This window comes from Mauremys reevesii, linkage group 9 (genome assembly GCF_016161935.1).
Source record: "Mauremys reevesii isolate NIE-2019 linkage group 9, ASM1616193v1, whole genome shotgun sequence".
NCBI classification, from domain to species: Eukaryota; Metazoa; Chordata; order Testudines; family Geoemydidae; genus Mauremys; species Mauremys reevesii.
The window spans coordinates 68,398,235-68,419,628 of NC_052631.1; the positions used below are offsets into that span (position 1 = coordinate 68,398,235).

The 21,394-nt window shown below is 39.2% G+C and overlaps 1 long non-coding RNA gene across 4 annotated transcripts in view; it reads left to right on the forward strand.

Annotated features, from left to right (window-relative positions):
- The window catches only part of LOC120372173, a 49,789-nt gene extending 42,220 nt beyond the window's left edge, over positions 1-7,569 (forward strand). For 3 of the 4 annotated variants that reach the window (XR_005584749.1, XR_005584750.1, XR_005584751.1), the window contains exon 3: positions 3,787-7,569. This is a non-coding gene — a long non-coding RNA (uncharacterized LOC120372173). The remainder of the gene's footprint in view (positions 1-3,786) is intronic. The other variant, XR_005584752.1, reaches the window with a different exon arrangement.
- Positions 7,570-21,394: the final 13,825 nt, after the last annotated feature.

Genomic DNA, 21,394 nt, shown 5'->3' on the forward strand with positions numbered 1-21,394 from the left:
GTTATATGTGCTATATTTAATGGCCCTGCCTTGCAGAAGTAATCTTATTACTTAATATTATTGCTATTTTGTTAGCAGGCATTCCTATAGCTTTTATGAATACTTCTGATTTTGTAATGTCAGGATTGTAGAAAGAGAGGAAAATTATCTTTGCTTTAAGGAATTTGTTTAAAGTTCTTTCTTAATGTGGAAGGTACAGAAACTGCTCCATGGTATCCCCCAGGCTCTCCTGGAGTCATACTAAACTTTAGACACTTATTTTTAACGGGAAAGGGTCCAGTGAGATCACGCAATGAAATGACCCTAAAAATATGAGAGAACATTGAAAGAAACCTAACAAGATCCAGACACTCAGCAGATACAGCAATTTGCTTCTCAGTATTCTGTTGTATTTTGCGTTCAAGTTGTGTGCCTTTTGGAGTGTAACCTAAGCTAATTAAATCACAGTTTCCTCCTGAGGGCTGACAGTTTCTGAGAGTGAGATAACAACTGCACCATACTGATGAGGAATGACAAAACATGTGTACGAGGATGCTGTTTCTGCCATGTCAGATACAGTATGCTGTTGAGAGCATCAAGGAGTTTTCGCAACTATATAGTTCAGCTCACACAAAATAAGAATGTATAACTGCAGAATTTAATTGGCTATCCTGGTCTGTGTTCTCACTATTTTAGTGGTAACAGCAAAAAGTGGCATGGTGACACAGGGGCTTTATTTCCTTCTGCAGCACTGACCTTGGGCAAATGATTCAAACTTGTGGTGCTGCAGCTTTCCTGTCCATGTAATAGGGACAATATTTGATTCTCAGGGGAGCTGATGCATTGTTATTTGCTAGGCTCTTTGTGATAGCTGTATGAATGGAATGGTGTAGGTGTAATTAATAGTAGATGAGTCTGAATAACTGTATTTGCTGCCTCAAATACTTAGCCTTGAATTGGAGTCTGCAGTGACATCAGAATTGTTTGCCTAGTGTCCTTGGCTGTAGACTGTGGTCATAAAAGGAAATAATGCAATTAAATATTAACTACTTCACAGCAGCGTCCAAATGGGAAGAAAAGATGTGTTGGGGGCAGATATGTTCACTTAAACAATATTCAGCTTGTAAATAAGAGCTAACAGAAGGATTTAAGACTTCGTTCCGAGTTATAAATCCAAATGTGTTCCCAACTAAAAAGTAACCATTAAACTTCAACACGGAAAGGTTTAATGAAGTTTGCATATTCTTTGTGAATTTAATCTGTTAAGCATAATACAGACGAGGAATGACTTGGGTATCCATCAGAGAAGATTGGTGTGCTTGCCGTTGGAGCCACTTATGCACTTCTACCCAGTGGGATATGTATAATAGTTGAGTTTCAGTGGCGGATGAGAAGAGGATTTTTACCCAAACAGTTTAGCTCTAGGTGGATTGAAAGTGACTTGGGTTTTTATCACATCCAATTCTATAGGAAATATTTGCAGGTATTTCAATTATGAGCTTGGGACTATAGTTGCAAAAAAGATCCTTTCAAATCACTATTCTGCAGCTTTCAGTGACAAGGGACGTTCATCGCCTCAGCTGAGCTTAGTGCCAAATGTAGGACCCTCCTGGAAAGGTTGTCCATTTTTCCTTTTACCTAAAAATGCAAAACCGTTGGTAGACATGAGCAGCATGCTAGCAAAGATTAAAAGCACAGAAATGTGCTGTGGATCAGCTTTGCTCTCAGCAGTAGGCAACAAAATAATCAATAGGAATTACCCATATGGGGTTTAAAAGACCTTGTAATAATTAAGTCTGCCAAAAAGACATCAAAAGCTGTGGAGGCTTAATGTGAACTACTGCTTGCTGGACCTGCTGTAGAGCTCATTGACTCCTACATCTAGACTGGAAGCTTTAGAAGGCTTGTGACACGCCCATGTGACAGTGTAAATATCAGGCTCTGTCTTGTACTGCAATTCTAACAGCGGCACTCCTCTAAACATTGCTCTAGTTTGAGTTTTTGAGCAATAAATCTGTGCCATCATTGCTTCATGAACAATTACTTTGCACTTAGTGCTATTCACAGGATTTCAGAGAAGGAAACAATCAATCCTGAAGTATTGCTATCCTGACTTAATAGCAGGGAAAAACATGGGTACAGATATCAGTGCAAAGGTTCCGAGTAACCACACAAGATGAGCTGTGGGTACTCAGACCCTTTAAAATGATCAAGGGCACTGAAGTCCGTGGCACAGGTGGGAGCAGAACCCTCCCCTGCCCCCGCAAAATGTGACAACCCTGGAAGAATGGGATCAAAGGTGAAATAAAAGAAATGAGAAACCAGTCTCTTCTTTCCACTGGGGAAGTGTGAAAAAAGTTATTTTAAAAAGTGAGCTAATTTTTCTACCATTATAAAATTTTTAAAACTCTCCCCATTTTTCCAATAGAAAGAGGGGAAAATAAATAAGTACATACACTCTTTAAAACAAAACTAAAATAACTAATTTTTTATCAAAAATTGGGGGGCAAGGAGTGGAAAGAAACTTCCAATTAACGTGTTTCCATTGAAGATTTTTTCTGAAGCCCCTGAAATTTGACCATCTGTAACTGAACACTGGCCACCTGACAGATTGCTTTTTCAGGGCCTGTGTCCTGATACTCAAAAGCCTGGCCCTAGAGTTTGGCTCTAGTTGTTGAACAGATTTTCCTCTGTGACCTCACACAGCTGCTACTTTCTACTGGACAAATGAAGCTATCAATGAGAATGAGAGAAGGTTTATGAATGCAGGACATAGCTTATAAAATAGGTGTATTTAAATTCTAGAACTCAGGGAAAGGCTGTACCACAACCACAGTGAAATGACTCACTTATTTGACTTAAGTTTCTTCACACAAAATCCCACATTGCACCATGCCACCCCCTATAAATTAAGAAATCTATATTATTTATACGTTGGGAAGCAGTCTTTTAGGTACATGTGAGAGGTTCATACTGGAGTGCTAAGGACCATTTTCAGGGTGTGTGCATGTCGGGGACTGGTTATTCTACCCTTCTATTTCTCAATGCTGTCAGTTACAATTTTTAATTTTTAGATGATGTGCTTTTTAATATAGGGACTGTGGTGTTCTGGTTTTATGGATAGCGCTTAGAGACACGAACTTCACTGAAATCTGGGTTTACTACCTGGGAGAAATCAAAAGTTACAGCACAGGTTTTTTTAATGAGAAGATAAATATAAACCCTCATATAGAATGTCTGTTAAGTGTAGGCTTAACGAAAACAGTCGAAATAATTAGTGTCCCAATTATCTAGCATCAAAGATTACAATGCATTAAACTAATTCTTACTCTTTATTAATCATTCTATCTGTGAATGGAAAGCAACCAATGATTTCCCCCCTCCCTTCTATTCCTTGCTCACTAAACAGTTATATATTATTCCATATAATGCATTAAATGCACCATGTAGTGTCAAAGTAAAGTGAAACTAGACTCCATATTACAACATTATGGGGCATCAGCTGCAGATTTGTAGCTGAAACCGAGGTAAGTTAGGCATTTACTCAAGAATTCAACCTCTTGCATATGGAAAAATATAACACATACTTTTCAAAGTCACAGCACTTAATATTTGAGTAGGCTAAAATGAGTGTCATTTAAGTAATTTAGGAATTTCAATTATTTAAAAATAGGTCTGTTAAGAATTTTAGTTGTCAGAACTCCTTTCTAAAAACCTTAATGGAGTAAGTCTTAAAAAGCTGACATATATTCTACATAGGTTATATATGTGTTTCCTGTTAATCCTAACCAAAAGTTTCTTCTTCAGCAGAGACTGAAGAATGATATTGAGACAATTGCTCGGAGAACTTTTTTTTTTCAAAATGGCTGTCTCATATGGTTCCATGAGACTGATGCTACAGTGAAGAAGACCACTATGTCCACTCACCTGCAGCTATGCACTTCCTGACAGTATGTAAGGGGCCACCAACCTGCCTCTAATTGTGTTTCCACTTCAGCTGAGAACCAAGGAAGGTAGTGACCATTTTGAATGAGGGGAATTCTACTTATTATTCTTTGCCAGAGAATGATGCATGAATTTCTTCTTCAGGAAATGTCAGTTGTGGAAAATGACGGCAAAAAAACCTGTCTGCACCAGTTATTCAACAAGGAAGGGAGAAATGAGTGATGTCTTTGCTGGGGTATAAAATTATGAAGGCAGAAGAGTGTTTTTTTAAGGAGGGGCATGTCTGCAAAGGAGCATGGAGGACAGGAGAACAGGAAAATTATGGAGTAGGCTTTGGGTGCCTTGTGCTGATCTGAAGAGGCACAGTAGCCGTAAACACAGTCTAAGTGGCTGCTGTGCTCTGGCTGCTTTGTGCTGCCGCAGGGTGGAATTAAATAGCCAGTGGATCGGGTCTTGAAAATGAAAGAAAGTTTTCAATAGATACTACAAAAATACAAACTATGAAAAATAACAATTTTTCTGGAATTAGTTGTTGAGTATAAATTTATTAACCTTTTAATAAAATAAGGAAACAGCCAGACAAAAACTACATTAAGGTGGAATTAATGTTGAGAGTATGTATCATAGTCTAGAGTAATAAGCATTCCTGTCAATATGAAATTAACTCAGTATCAATTATTAAAGTTAAGACTGAAGTTAAATATTTTTTAAGTATGGAAATGTACAGTTTCAGCACCCAAACAACCTTAATTCTGCACCATAGTGGGTATGGGTGTGGGGAGAGTCTCATGTCATTAAAAATTTAATAGAGCATTGAATCACAAATAATGAAATGTTTTAATTATAATTGTGATCAGTGCATGATGTCACTATGTTGCAGACTGTCTGAATGCTCTAACTGTGCGTTGCCATATTTTAATATGTTCAGTCACTTAACTTTAACCTTGCCTCTGAAATTGCTGTGCCTATGTTGATTAGTACTAATATTAAAATAATTTACAGGAACATAGTCAAAGGAATTCTAAAATACTGGTATGTACTTAACTTTAGCTTCATTTTAATGTAGTTCTGTTTTGGGTATCTGAGTAAAGCTTCTTTACTTGTCTTACCTTAAAAAGCTGTCACTTTAAACCGTAAACCTGTGTAAGAGGAAAGACATCTACACAAATCACACTTGTCTGGATGTGTTATATTTAACAGTCTTGCGCTTCGCACCTAGCATGTTTACAACTCAACTGTGGGGGGAAAAGTTCTATTTTCAGTTTTTGTATAAAATGGAATATAGAGTATGTTGCCATTTCACTATGTCTTCATATGACTTCCCATATTTGTATGGCAACAGATTTTTTAAAAGATATATCAAAATGAAAGTGTGGTGATAAAATTGGCCAAACCTGATGTACTGTTTTTAAATTTGTTCTGTAGGTTAAGTTGGGTCCTACAAATAAGTTAAACTGGAGTTTATGGGCTGCAGCTCCCATCCTCACAACTGTGAAAAAACTACAGTAATCAGGTCCTCCAGCAGTTTGCTTAGGTCACAAAATCTGGAAATCATGACATATGGCGGTATGTCATATGTTTAATGCAGTAATCTTCTTTCAACATATCGTTACTACTAAACTACTTTACTGCTATAGGCAGGAATGAAACTAGGTCTAGACTATCAAAGGATACTTATCAGTCAGTATAACCCATTATTTGTATTCTCTAATGACCACAGAGGAGAAGTCTGGAAGGGATTTAGGTTACAACTTGCAGATTTGAACTAACTATATTGAAGGCAAAGGGAAAATAAACTGTTAAAGATGAGTAGCTAATGAATATCAGACTCCAAGGCTCTGATTCTTAAGTGATCATACCAGTTTCCACTTAGTGTCACATTTGTTTAATTCACAAAACTAACACTTTGAGAATAGCTAAGATATTTCAGCTAGGTAGAAAGTTACAGCTGCCCTTCATTTAAAAAATAAAAACAGAATATTTCAGCTATTATATAATGACATGTTAGTAATCATAATGCATATTAAGAGCTCCTCCTTAAATAAAATTAAAAATAAAGTTTTGTAATTCCCAAACAAGCTTCACAATTCTTCAGAATGAAACTTTTTTCATTTTGAAATATTTTATGGGCAATTTTTACAAAAATTCCACCTTAAAAAGTTCCAGTTTTGAGGAAAATGTCATTTTGTTGAAGGCGAGGGAACATTTTAGCTGAAAAATATCCAAGGAGCTCTAGTAGTGCCCTGTGATAACAAGGTACACAATGCATGTGTCCCTGAAGTTTCCTTATGGTCAACACAGAAGCAGATGGCTAGGTCCTCTTAAGATTTTTTCTGTTACCTAGTCTATATGGCATGATTGTAGATTAAAACAAGCTCAGTGATTTATCTAAGTCTTCAAGAACAGTTGTCTCATGCTCTGCAATGATTAGTTGTTCTGAGAGTCCAGTGTACAAAATTCAGGACTTTTCCTACATGGCTTTCTAACAATGTGAGAATGTGCTATCTGCTACCATGAGGACAATAGTTGTGGTGACTGGGGAGTCAAACTGAGAATGGGTAAATGAAGGTTGCAAACTGTAGTAGTGCAGTATTTTTTTTTCAGTGCTTGAGGACTAATGGGGGAGGAGATAGTGGTGCTACTGCCTCCCTTATGACTTTTAGCCAGTTAGGACATTCACTGGGATTTGGGAGAACAAGTTCAAATCCTGCTCTGGAGCAGGGAGTGGAACCCAGGTATTCCCCTTGTTGGGGGAATAATTTAACAGCCATGTTTGCATGGAGCCTGAGAGAGTGGGAACATCTTCAATAGTAGATCTTGAGATACCCACCCCAGAATAGCCTGAACTGGAAGGGGAGAGACCTGGGTTCAAGTCCCTGCTCTTGAGCAGAGACGTGAACTTGGGTTTCCCACATCCCATGAGAGAGCCCTAAAAGTTATGAGATGGCACCACCATCTACTTTGTGAATGGTGCCTAAATCCTCTTCTGATTCTATCCTGAAAAACTGAAATGTTTGATTTTGGTAACATTGAAACAGTTTGACATTTCTGAAACTTCTCTTTTGTTTCAACTGAAATGAAAGTTTGCAGAAATCTACATGAATTTGCAAAATGCTTTGGTTGACCACTCTGCGTTTTTTTCAGGACAAAAATAAGTTTTTGTTTGAAAAATTTTGCTCAGTTCAACTTGCCATTAACATCTCAGCTACATTACCTGAAATTTGACTGAAGACAACGTAGAAATACTTCCTACGTACACATGGAAATATGGCAGACCTTGATAAACCTTTATATACTTGTTACAGAACAGATATTTCTAAAAGGGGAAAACCTATCCTGCCTTACCAGTCTGCACAAATAATTTTAAATCACACAGACAATACTTGCCCACTGCTTTTTTTGTCCTCTGCTAATCGGTTTTATGATTACTTAAGCACACACACAATTGGTGAAGTTTTGTGTGTTCCCATAGACCTAATATGTTGTATACTCTTTTATAATGGTTCCTAAAATGTTTCTTGTTAAACCTTTGTTCTGTTACTTAAATAAAAATTGCATCATGCAATTTAAAAATATGGTCTTCTGTAAAGAAACTGATTTCACTCCAGGCTACAGAAAAACTGCAATTTTAAGAACCTATTTGTTTATCTACTCCAATAAACTTTGTTTAAAATGAAACTCTGTTATAACTTAAACTTTACAGTTACATACTTCATCTCATATAGAAGCTCAACCTATAGCTTCCTGCAGGCAAATTCCCATAAGTAGGAATTGTGGCTGCTAAAGGACTGCAGGGTTGGGTCTACAGTAGATAAAACTAGGCACAGCAGACTGATACAAGGATGGCCTTCTGACATGATATGGGAACTGAAACTTAACAAACGGCCCAGTAGCCAATGTTCAGTAGATGCAGCCTATGCTAGAACTCCTATTCAAATTCTGTTCACAAGGAAGGGTCAGAAAGGTGGGAAGTTACAGATTGTGCTTGGCATTTGATTATCAGAACTCAACCAAAAGGGTGTGAGTTTCTCCTTAAGCAGTCTGCTCAGGGCATGACACTTTCATTACATGATTTTATTTGGTAGTATGAGGTAATTTAACAGCCTCATTTTGCTGAACAAATTAAGGTAAAGTAACTTGACTGTATCACTGTGAAATGTGTTCTTTTCCTAGTTTACATTTGTCGCATATCCTGAATGTTGTCAGCATCAAGCAGATCCTAGAGAACAATATTACTAATGATGATGGAGTGAGTACTTCCACATCAATAATGTATTGTATTTGCAAACTTTTATAGTATAACAAAACTTGTATATATTTTGTTCACACATTTAAAAAAACAGTCAGTGAATCTGAGCTTATAAATGCTAGGATAACCAATGAACTGAAATACTTATATCCATCCATCTAGCTAAGTATCCAAGCTTGTGGCTACAATCTCACTTTGAATAAGGAGTCATGATTCTGTCTAACATTTGACTTTCAGAATATGACCAAAGCCTCCTGAGTTCCTCAAGAAAGGACAATAGTAAGAAAAATAAGAATAGCTTGTCTCTAGTTGTATTACACTGAGGGCATATTGCTTGTTTATCACATTAGCATTGGATATTGCCCATGGGAAGAAGGGTAGAAAGGAATGTGAAATTGTGTTCCTTTGGGCTGTGTAGAACCTCAATAGGTTAGTATGAATAGGCTGTAAGATTAAAGAGCTGTTTTAGCATGTTATGGTTGACTGATACCTGAAGCTGTACCAGCCTTGCTATCCTCAAGAGTATTTCTTAGAAATATGGGTTAGTTCATTATATTTTGCTATTTCAATTTTCTCATTGTTACTTTTTACCACCTTGCTCTACATCTTCGTCACACTCCTGCAGTTTGAGTTGGCACAGAGTTCCCAGCAGTGTGGTTGTGTGAATGTTTCTCAGCAAGCCAAATGAATGGTGATGGGTGGATTAACTGGTAGGGAGCTCTGGTGTGCCTGTGGTTTGTACTGTGGCAGATCCCAGGATTCAGGACTGCTGAGTCCAGCTGGTTGGGAGGTGCCTGACAAAGGTCTGGTTAGTATTCCAGCTGATGATGAAATGACAGAAAGCTCAAGCTGAAGCTTCAAACACACACAAACTTTGTATTCTGGGCATTGGAGTCTGGACAGCAGGTTTTCTTGCAAACTTAGTCTTGGGAGGATATGACCGAGGTCTATACAGTCATGACTGGTGTGGAGAAAGTAAATAAGGAAGTGTTATTTACTGCTTCTCATAACACAAGAACTAGGGGTCACCAAATGAAATTAATAGCAGCAGGTTTAAAACAAAAGGAAGTATTTCTTCACACAAAGCACAGTCAACCTGTGGAACTCTTTGCCAGAGGATGTTGTGAAGGCCAAGACTATAATAGCATTCAAAAAAGAACTAGATAAGTTCATGGAGGATAGGTCTGTCAATGGCTATTAGCCAAGATGGGTAGGGATGGTTTGCCAGAAGCTGGGAATGGGCAACGGGGGATGGATCACTTGATGATTATCTATTCTATTAATTGCCTCTGAAACATCTGGCACTGGCCAGATAGACCATTGGTCTGACTCAGTATGGCCATTTGTATGTTCGTATGTCTTCCCTGACTTCAGTCAAGGAGGAAATTAAATGCCAGTAGTAACTGGGTATTTAGACTTTTATAGTGCTGTCTGAAATCAAGTAGCAGAGAAACAAACTTTTTTCAGTGCTTGAAGTGCGAACTTTGGATTAGTTTAGGTCAACTTGTTTATAGATGTATGCATTTGCAATTGTCTGTATTAAACACATTGTGTTTGAAAAGGTCCAGCTTGCCAAATCATCCAGGTTGCTCTGTGTGATTTTTTTTTCTTGTTATTATTTACTACTTCACCAATCTTTGTGTCATCTGCAAATTTATCAGCAGTTGTTTTTAGCACTTGACACCTAGATCCTTGATAGAAATGTTGAATAGCATCAGTCCTAGTACAGCTCCCTACAGAACCCTACTAGAAACACCCCCATTCTCCATTGACAGCTACTTTATGTTCTGACACCATCATCTTCGATACACTTTTTGCTTCAGGGCACTATCAAAAATGATATAACCAAGATGTAGGGTTCAGAGGTGGAAGCATGGAACAACTTGCATACGAAGAGGGTGAAAAGTTTCAAGCTACTTAGTAAAGAGTTGAGTAGGATGGACTGTGGACTTAAAGTAACAAATGGTAACAGTAAAAGTAATTCAGGTTCTCTTTGTTTCCTTTAATCTGAAATAAGAGTTGTCTTACACTGAGGAGCTCAATCTGTTCAGATGATCACAAGGAAGATCAAGAGGTGTCCTCATTACAGTATGTAAGTACATTGATGGGGAGGGGAAAAAAATACTAAAAAGCTCTTTAACCTAGCAGAGAAAGCATAGTAAGAACCAATCGCTGGAAGCTGAAGCCTTACAAAATCAGAATTAGAAATAAGGCACAAATTCAACAGTGAGGGTGGTTGACCATTGGAACAAACTACCAAGAAAGGTGGTGGAATTTCCATCTCTTGATGTCTTCAAATCAAGACTGGATGCCTTTTGAGAAGGTATGCTTTTCAGGGCCGCCCAGAGGATTCAGGGGGCCTGGGGCAAAGCAATTTCAGGGGCCCCTTCCATAAAAAAAATTGCAATACTATAAAATACTATATTCTCATGGGGGTCCCCTGCAGGGCCTGGTGCAAATTGCCCCACTTGCTCCCCACCCCACACAGACGGCCCTGGGAAAAATAAACCTTCTGCATCGCGGCACAAACCCAGTTTTGAGAAAACTTCTTTACAAGGTATCACTGGTTCTCAGCATCAGCTAGTGCTAAAAGGCACTAAAGCTCATTAAAAGGGTTGGACAAATATTTTCCGTCAAAACTTTTTCTGGATTGAAAACCAGGGGTTTTTAAAAAGCAGAAAAAAATCACGGACAATGTCTTCTTTCCTTCAAAATTTGTTGTGCTTTTTTTAATTGAAAAGCTGAAATTAGTCTGCCAAAACCTGAATATGGTTTGGGGTTTCAGAAGTGTGTGGCCAAATATTTGCTGCTTGCTGTGTTTGATTGTTTAAAGAAACAATAAAAAAATTCTGCTTAAAAGATCCAAAACTTTTGAACCACCTCAGTTTGTGACCGTTTGGTCACGCCTGAGCCCATCCAGTCAGAGATTTTTCCAGGTTTCTGATACTCTGCTGGTTTCCTTGACTCATATCTGTCTCCATAACTTTGGGTTCATTTAGCTTAGAACATAAGAACGGCCGTACCGGGTCAGACCAAAGGTCCATCCAGCCCAGTATCCTGTCTACCGACAATGACCAATGCCAAATGCCCCAGAGGGAGTAAACCTAACAGGTAACGATCAAGTGATCTCTCTCCTGCCATCCATCTCCACCCTCTGACAAACAGAGGCTAGGGACACCATTCCTTACCCATCCTGGCTAATAGCCATTAATGGCCTTAACCATCATGCATTTATCTGTTTCTTAGAGACTGGGTCCATGGGGTCCCTCACAAACTGGAGACGGTTACTGTGGGTTTGTCTTTAGTATAGCTTATATACTACTCCATGAACTGAGCATTTGAACTTGTTCCAGAATCTGGGATGAGCCTATGCTGTGAAAACTGAAATGCTCAAAATAGCACATGCATGTGAATGGACACAGGGTGCTAAAATTAAATTAACCCAGGAGTTCTCAAACTGGGGGTCAGGACCCCTCGAGGTCATGAGGTTATTACTGGGGGTCACGAGCTGTCAGCCTCCACCTCAAACCCCGCTTTGCCTCCAGCATTTATAATAGTGTTAAATATATTTTAAAATGTTTTTAATTTATAAGGGGGGGGTGTTGCACTCAGAGGTTTGCTATGTGAAAGGGGTCACCAGTATAAAAGTTTGAGAACCAGTGAATTAACCCCTCTGGAGCCTCAGGGAATGCAGGGGAGTGGGGGGTCTCCCTTGGTAGGGTTGGGAAGGATATTGCTCTTCTCATGTGATCCCTCCCCCAGTGGCTAATTTTAAATGAAGCTACCCTCCCCTGACATGAATCTCCCTATGGCACTGAAATTAAATATAGACTATAATTTGGAATTTGAGAAGTGAAAGGGATGGTAGCCCTAATGGAAAAGCTAACAGCTTGGCTCTTCTGCAAGCCTCAAACGGATGAATAAGCTTTAGGGTAGGCAAGGCTGTGCCTCCCAAACAGCCTGGCCCTGCCCCCTATCCGACCCCCACTCACTTCCTGCCCCCTCGACTGCCCGCCCCCCCCTCAGAATCCCCGACCCATCCTGCTCCTTGTCCCGTCACCGTCCCCCAGAGACCCCCCCCCAGGACCCCACCCCTGCTCCCTGTCCCCTAACTGCCCCGACTCCTGTCCACCCCCCCGCTGAGTCCTGACAGACCCCTGGAAAGTCCACGATCCAACCCCCCCATTCCCTGTCCCGTGACCGCCCCCCCAACCTCTGCCCCCTCCCTGTCCCCTGGACTCCCTGCCCCTTAGCCAACCTCCCCCCGCCCCTTACCCCTGGCTCCCCCGTCACCCAGAGCCTCAGCTCATCCAGCGGCGTCCCTCGACAGCTGCAGCATGGCTCCAGCGGGGCCCCTGAGCATCTCCCCACTCAGAGCCGGGTGGTCAGGGGGTGGGGCTGGGAGCTCCAAGCTGCGTGGAGGGAGTGGAGCTCAGCCTGGAGCTCCCAGCCCCGCCCCCCTGACCATGCAGCTCTGAGCGGGGCGTGGCTCAGGGGCCCCGCCGGAGCCACGCTGCAGCTGTTCAGGGACGCCGCTGGATGCGCTGAGGCTCTGGGAGAGGGGCAGGGCTGGGGCTGGGGAGGGAGCCTCAGCCATTCTCGTGGGGGCCCCTGCAGAGCCCAGGGCCTGGAGCAAATTGCCCCACTTGCCCCCCCGCCCCCGGGCGGCCCTGATGCTTTTTAGTGCAACACTAGATATTTGGCTCAATACAGGACTAACTGGGTGAAATGTAGTGACTTATGTCAGACTAGATGACCTAAAGGTCCCTTCTAGTCTTACTATCTATCTAATTAATTTACAAAATGGCATGCCATTTAAAATGTCTTCCAGTTAATTTCTTCTACCTCAAAACATTTTGTTGACTTTTGTCACCGCCACTGTATGTTGGACAGAGGTTGTCATTGAGCTGTGTGCATAACTGTCATTTTCTTTCTTGCACAGTTTGTATGTTATGCACAGACATGTTCTTTGGGATTTGACTGAGTGCGCTCATGGGTCTGCATTATGTATCTGGACTATAAAGAAGTTGTAAGGCTTCACACTGCATGGATAAATAGGTAGTCTACTTGTTGAATCAGCTTAGGTTACATACTTGATTTATGGATTGTAACTTTGAGCAGTTGCCGTTGGTATCAGGAGCTTGATTGACTATCACCCCTCACTGAGGCAATCTTGTCTAGAGGTTGGGAGTTGGGGCAAGGAGTAATGGGTTTTTCTTGAACGTTAAACATCAGCCTACCTTCAGTAACAAAAGGAAATGGATGAACAAGGAATTGTAATCTCTCATGCTGAGGTTTGGAGATTTCCCCATATAGTGTACACAGGGCTGCAGGACTTGGCATAATGTGGCTCATTAGCCTTGGCTTTAAGTAAACTGGTTAAGAGAACAACAAATGAAATTACTTGGAACTTCAGCATCAACAGAGGGAAGTCCAGTGGCAGCTTGTGATGGATATTGTTCTCAGTCTCACTGTTGCTGGGTGAGGTTGCTGTAGGGGAATTACAATTTAAAGTTAAACAGTATATCCCTGATTGTTATGAATATCGATCTTAAAAATAACAGGTTAGATAAATTATTTTTCTGCCAAAGTCACCTTTCTGCTTCTAAATGTGACTTCAGATCTTCAGCCAACATATGAAAAGACTGAGAGATACGTCAGCAAATGTGATATGCAGTTCTCTCTAACAGAAAAGAAATCAGGCACACTGTATACATCCGTTACTACTCATTATGTACACTATCACTGAATGATTAATAAACTTACGCACTGTACCTGCTGTCATTTTTTGGGTGTTCAGTTTTATTAACTCTGGTTTTTATTGTCTTCTCAATCCAATTACTTCATAAAGTAGGAACCCCTACTGTAATAAATAGCAGTACAGCCACTTGGCTGAAGACTAAGTTCTAATTGGCCCCCCTGTCATCCACAATGGACTCTTGCTGCATAGCTGTGTATGCACAGCTAACCAAAGATGTAGTGGTGGTGGGTGGTATGTAAATAAAAGCCTTAATAGATTGACCAATTCTCAGCAAAAGGAATTGCTCTTCCTGACATTCAGTCAACTGGTCTTAGCTACAATTACATATCTCACATTTTTTTGATTCCAAAGAGAAGAGGTTAAATATGATTACTTTCAAAGAGACCAGTTTTCAATAACTTGTTACAGCAGTTGCAGTCCTGTCTGCCAGTGTCTAAAGCATATGAAATGACAAAATGTAAATTTAACTTGAAAATTATCTAATTTACTAATGAAAAATGTATGTGGAAAGTATAATAAATGCAAGCCACATAGTACTCCTGTGGAACTAATTTGAAAGCCATAGCAAATATGTTGTATTTTCTATATCGAACTGGTACAAAATGAAAACAATAACAGGCCTCTAATTTGGCTGAGTAAAGCCTTGTTTTCTTTTCTAAAGGATAAAGAAAAAAGTAATTAATTCTTCTCCATTTTCCGAGAGCCAGAAAGATGCTCTGTGGCCAAAAGTGATTAAATAATTCTACTGTTTTTTTATTTAACTTTATTTTACTGTAAATGTAATGCTTCCACAGCTCAGCGTCCACTCTTCAATGCATGACAGGAGTTCAGCAAACACTCTTGATTAGCAGATTCCCTTAAGAGTTTTTTGTAAGTGGCTTAATCAAAACCTTTTAAGACAGAATTTTGAAAGAGTCTAAGGGCCTTGCATGCACAGTGGTCATCCAGTGGGATTTGAGCACTCCACTCCCTTGGGCTCATTTGAAAATCCCAGTTGAAAAATCTGAATGCATATGTATTGCTTCTCCTTTGTCTGCTGTTTTGCTAAATTTTCCCAGGTATTCCGCATCATTTACAGTTACGAAATTAAAAAGGAAAACTGTTTATAACTTTCAAGGTGTTTCGGATGCAATATATTTAAATACCTACTTGTTTTAGTTGTAAGGTTGATCATTCTGTAACTTTTCATATGAACTTTAGCTTCCTTTTAAAAAGAAGTTGCACACACAGTTGGCTACTCTCCAGTCTTCCAGCACAAGTAGCTGGATCCAATGATGGATTAGATTATTTGAGTAGCTCAACTAATTGGTCTTTTCAATGCTCTATTATGCATGTCATCCAGTCCTGAAGTCACACTGAAGTTTAGTTTTTTGACTTCCATCTTTTGTTTTACTCTAAAGAATACAGTGGTCTTGCTTTCATTTCCTCTGAACAGTAAATTCAAGATAGTTAGTTATTTTACAGCTTTCACCTCTGTGCTGAACACCAAATCTATAACCTTTAAAATCACACTTCATTAACCCTACTTCACATTAAGCTCTGGGAGAAGTCATGCACGCTGCCTGCTAACCTCACCTCAGACTGCAGAGATGTCAGTATGTCTACTAACCTAGACAGCCCTCACTGACTGTATTCTCTTGTAGCTGCCAGTTACTTGCCTGAATAAGAGTAGAGCTGGATGAAAGACTTTGGCCCAAACTTTTTTAGCAAAAAATTCAGATTCGCTGATGACAAAACATTTTGTCAACTTGTTTGGTTTTGCCAAATTGTGTGTTTAAAAAAAAACAAAAAACAAAACTCTCTCCCAACCTCCCTCCAGGTCAAAATGTCCTTGTTTGGACATTTTTACAGTGCAGCAGTTTGATTTTGCAGTTCAAAATTACTCTGATTTGAAATATCCTTCAATTTTTTTTTAAAGTTCAAAACCCATTAAAAGTGCTGGAAATATAGACACAATGTTTTTTTGGGTTGAATGTGATGTTTTGATACAAAAGGGTTTTTTATTTTTTGATTTGCTAAAAACTGAACATTTTCATTTTCAGTTCAGCCTGAAACAAAGTTTTCCAATTTTTTGGAATTGCCAGCAAACAGACATCAGTTATTTGCACAGATCTAAATGAGGGAGCTTGTAATGGTGGAAAGAAGGCCAGCAGATGTGTTTTTTTTCATTTTGGTACAGATTCTAGTTTACTAGATATTGTTTTCCCTTCTGCTACAGTGACAACCAGGCCAGCCAATATTTAACTATCTACTCCTTGAAGTAATCTGTGGATTTGGCCAGTGTCTTAAGTACTGAATTTGTTAGACTTATCTGTATTTGTCTATTTCTTATACATATTTTTAGCTCCCTTAATTTCCTTTTTGCTTCTTACATGTTTTGAAGAGTAGATTTTCCATTCCATTGGCAGATTCTATATATGGTCCTCTGGGAGCTTACCTGCAATTATGATCATAAACACAGTACACCGAAGACTAAATTCCAAGTTTATCTTCAAAATAGAAATAGTAATCTAACATATTAGGTTTCAAACTTAGATGATTACAGGTATGACTTCTAAATACACCATACTACTTTTCTGTTTACTTTCATAGTCTCAAAAGTTTCAGTAACAGAGTCATTCATATCTCACAATCTCTGGAAAAATTGTTTCCAAAAAAGCCAATATGCTGAAGAGTGCAGTTGTAAATTCTTTAACTGGTATTGGCAGACAGATGGCTAGGATAATTATTTCTCATGTAAAGCAGGCATAGTTAAGGTATAATAAGAACTAGATAAAGCTGCAGGAAACTCTCTTAGCTTTATCTCCAGAGAATCAGTGTTAACAAGTCAAATTAGTCATTTTTATTTAGGAGATATAAAAAAAGCATATGCTTTCTTGCTATACCAGCTGTCATAAAATTTTGGAGAAAAGTGTTGCTTCTAAGGTTTCCAGGGAGAATATTTCACAGAAATATTTTAACCTTTATAGCTTACAAAACCAATTGGCTTCCTTTCCCATAAACTATATTTTGGCTGAAATTCTTTAACAACAAAGCTTTAGCTTGTAGAAAAAATATCTCTGAAGAAAATAACTGGACTGCCTTCTAGTGGCCTTACTGATCATAGATCACTTTTATAGAGAGCCTAGCTTTTCGTACAATTGTGTTGTGATAGTCAGATAAAGCCAAGTTTTAATACCTGAGCAAAAACATTTAGTATTCAGAATTTTAAATGTTTAAATAATATGTGCATTTTGATAAACACAAAGGGAAATCTTTCTAGATCTGCCTGTGTGCAATGTTCTTAAAATCCCTAGCAAAGAAGGACCTCTTGCCCTCTGGCCTTTTTCCGTATGATTGAATTGTGCATGTGCATTACTGCTAGCTCTGATCTTCCTTTTACTATAAATTCTTAACCTGAGTGCCTGTAACTTTTTTGAGCCTGTACCTTTTGTACTTTTATTCCACTGAGTTTTTTAAACCCCTTGGACTTTTCTTCTAAGAAACATCACCTCTTAGTAAATATATTCAAGAGACTTGATGAAAAACAGACTTGTTGAATGAAATATTGCTGTATGCAATTCTCAGTTACCATATGCCAGGATGGTAATTTGAATAAGTTTTTGGATGTAATCAGAAAAAATACCAACTTTCTGCAAAATTAGTACCAGAAAATTGAGTGACTATCTAAGGGAGAAGGTTATAAGAATAAAACAATATTTGGATGGTGTTAATTAGTAAATACAGTGACACGGCTTGCATAAATTGCAATCTAAATGTCCAGGTTGTCATAGCAACTTGAGTACATTTGTCCTTTGTTACTATTTTGATTACTTCATTGCAGAAGGCTTTCTCAGATATGAAATATTTTTAACATAGTTGAGAATAGTCACATTTTGTGTTATCACCATAGTTATCTAATAAAAAATATTTATCCATTGTATGCAGGTATCCTTTCCACTGTACTCTGAATAGAGGATACACATAGTACATATACTCCATTTCCTTCCTTCCTTCCTGAAGATCACCTTCAGTTAAATAACAAAAAATTAAACTCAACCTTAGCTCCCCCTCCCCCAGTTTTTTCTTTCCTCTAGCACATCCTGTGTTCCAGCTTTTAGTGCCCTTTGCCTTAGACATTGAAATCAATCCTATATCCTGGTTGGGGTAAATCAAATCCTTCTGCTGAAATCAGCACTGAGAAATGATTTTGCAGGGTTGGATCCTGAAATCTGGATGATTTATAGAAGTGGCCTGCATCCTTATGCAGGGTCCTACAACTTGCCTGCCTGTTCAACCACTTGCTGAGTAGAAACAAAATGTAATATGTGTTCCATACAAATTATATCCCAAAAGCTACACAGTTAAATAGCTATAGAGTTTAATATTTCTTCTTTTGCTACTGTTTAAGATGTTGCTGTGAAGAAAGAGTTCAGATAGAAGAGGACTTGGTGTCAGTACAGCATGGAGCATATGAACGCTTTTATTTTCAAGTGTTGTATGGAAGGCAATTGCATAAACCGAAGCAATTCCCTGTAAAGGAACAGAGAAGGCTAGGGTGTTGGAGGAAAGCAACTGGAGGTAGAGTAAGACCACATCTTACAAATGACGAGTAATTGTGAATCAAACCCTAAAATAAGTGAGAGAGTGGAGGGGTAGTAAGATCATGTTTCTGTCTGTGACGGATTCGGTCACAGAGACCCCCTTGGGATTGTCACCTGCTGTGCTGAGATTACCTCTGAGCCCGTTTTCCCTACCAGCTTAGGACTCCAGAACCCTGCCTTGTTAAGCCAGACATGCTAGCCTGCTGCAACACAGGTTTGGTCCATGCCTCCAAAGTTGCAGACTTAAACCAAAAACTGCTCAGTGGGTCACCTATCTCCAGCACTCAGACACCCAGTTCCCAATGGGATCCAAACCTCAAATAAATCCATTTTACTCTGTATAAAGCTTATATAGGGTAAACTCATAAATTGTCCACCCTCTATAACACTGATAGAGAGATATGCACAGCTGTTTGCTCCCCCAGGTATTAATCACTTACTCTGGGTTTACTAATAAACAAAAGTGATTTTATTAAGTATAAAAAGTAGGATTTAAGTGGTTCCAAGTAATAACAGACAGAACAAAGTAAGTTACCAAGCAAAACAAAACATAATGCAAGTCTAAGCCCAATATATTAAGAAACTGAATACAGGTAAATCTCATCCTCAGAGATGTTCCAGTAAGCTTCTTTCACAGACTAGACTCCTTCCTAGTCTGGGCCCAATCCTTTGCCCTGGTACAGTCCTTGTTAGTTCCAGCTCAGGTGGTAACTAGGGGATTTTTCATGACTGGCAGCCCCCTTTGTTCTATTCCACCCCCTCTTTACAAGGCAGAAATTTTTTGTCTCTTTGCATCCCCACCCCTGCGTCTAAATGGAAAAGCACCAGGTTTAAGATGGATTTCAGTTCAGGTGATGTGATCACATGTCACTGTAAGACCTTCTTAATTACCTAGTAGCTGGAAGACACCTACACAGGAAGCCTTGACGCCTACACAGTTCATTGATTCTGAAGCACCCTTAATGGCTTCCACTTAACATGTTTACATCAGTAATATAAGTTTATATCTTATTCTCCTAACTTCAAACATAGAAATAATACATGCAAACAAATAGGATGAACAGACTCAGTAGATCATAAGCTTTGTAATGATACCTTACAAGAGACATTTTTAATGAGGATATTCTAGTTACATTATATTCATACTCATTAGCATATTTTCATAAAACAAATGGAGTGCAATGTCACACCGTCCATGGTGAGAAGATAAACATCAACTTTGTACAGATGCTGAAGAAAGGAAAGCTTCTATTTTGATGGCGCATGACATAAATTGAGATGTAAAAGTCCTGGATGAAAGGTTAAAAATAAACAGAGATGGCAATGATGCTCAAGGCCAGTGTTGCACAGATGGTGGCAGAAAGCTGTAGAAAGAGAACCCTTGATCATCAAATTAACACTAAGGGTCTGAAGAGGCTAAGCACTCGGGAAGTAGAGGATATATAGATTTCAGCTTAAGTCTCCTTATGCCCAGATGCTCTTCAGCCTTGGAAAGTAATGGTAATTGGTCAAGAAAAGGGTCATGAGGGCAGGAAGAAGTAATTAAATGTATAAAAATAGTATAACTGTGTATCAATCTGATTAAAAATGGTAGTGAGAATTGAAAGAAGAGAGAGAAATGAACCTTATGGAATTGCAGATGAGGGGTTTGGTGTTGTACAGGGGCAGCCACCTGTGATGGGGTAGAGAGGAGAGAAACATTGATTAATCAGGTATTGCTGTTGGATCTATGACTGCTTTGGATCAAAACTACCATACTGGTCCCTACCTAATTAACACATAGTCAGTATAGTCCATAAGTTAGTTTGAAACCCTTTCTTGACATTTTGGGTATTTTTCTTGGCTATCTGCCATTATTCTCTCAGATGTTACTGCAATATTTCAAACCAATTGCAATATTGTAAAACAAACTTTGCCTGTACATGAAATAGAGAAGGCAGAGGAAAATCCTTAGTGGGTTTTTTTTTTTTGCGTGGGTGACAGGGAACCATTTTTATTTGATCACTATGTAAACATGTCCATACTTTCCCAATGGGATGCTGTAAGCATAGTAGCTGATTTGGCTTTTCCTGAAATTAAAACTTTCTGTGATTTCTGGAGTCCTCAGACATAGAATCTTAAGAGAGTTATAATTGCAATTAAGTAGTAACTTAATAGTAAATTAATGAGACTTTTGTGCTGGGGATGGGTTAGGTTTTTTTCCTGCAACATCTTTAGCCCACCAACATTTAAAAAAAAAGTCACAAAAATATTAAGTCCATTCACAACAGGAGGTAAATACTGTCATTCCACATTGGTAACTGTACCTCATATAGAATCATAGAATATCAGGGTTGGAAGGGACCTCAGGAGGTCATCTAGTCCAACCCCCTGCTCAAAGCAGGACCAATTCCCAACTAAATCATCCCAGCCAGGGCTTTGTCAAGTCTGACCTTAAAAACCTCTAAGGAAGGAGATTCTACCACCTCCCTAGGTAACCCATTCCAGTGCTTCACCACTCTCTGAGTGAAAAAGTTTTTCCTAATATCCAACCTAAACCTCCCCCACTGCAACTTGAGACTATTACTCCTTGTTCTGTCATCAGGTACCACTGAGAACAGTCTAGATCCATCCTCTTTGGAACCCCCTTTCAGGTAGTTGAAAGCAGCTATCAATCCCCCCTCATTCTTCTCTTCTGCAGACTAAACAATCCCAGTTCCCTCAGCCTCTCCTAATAAGTCATGTGCTCCAGCCCCCTAATCATTTTTGTTGCCCTCCGCTGGACTCTTTCCAATTTTTCCACATCCTTGTAGTGTGGGGCCCAAAATTGGACACAGTACTCCAGATGAGGCCTCACCAATGTCGAATAGAGGGGAATGATCACATCCCTCGATCTAC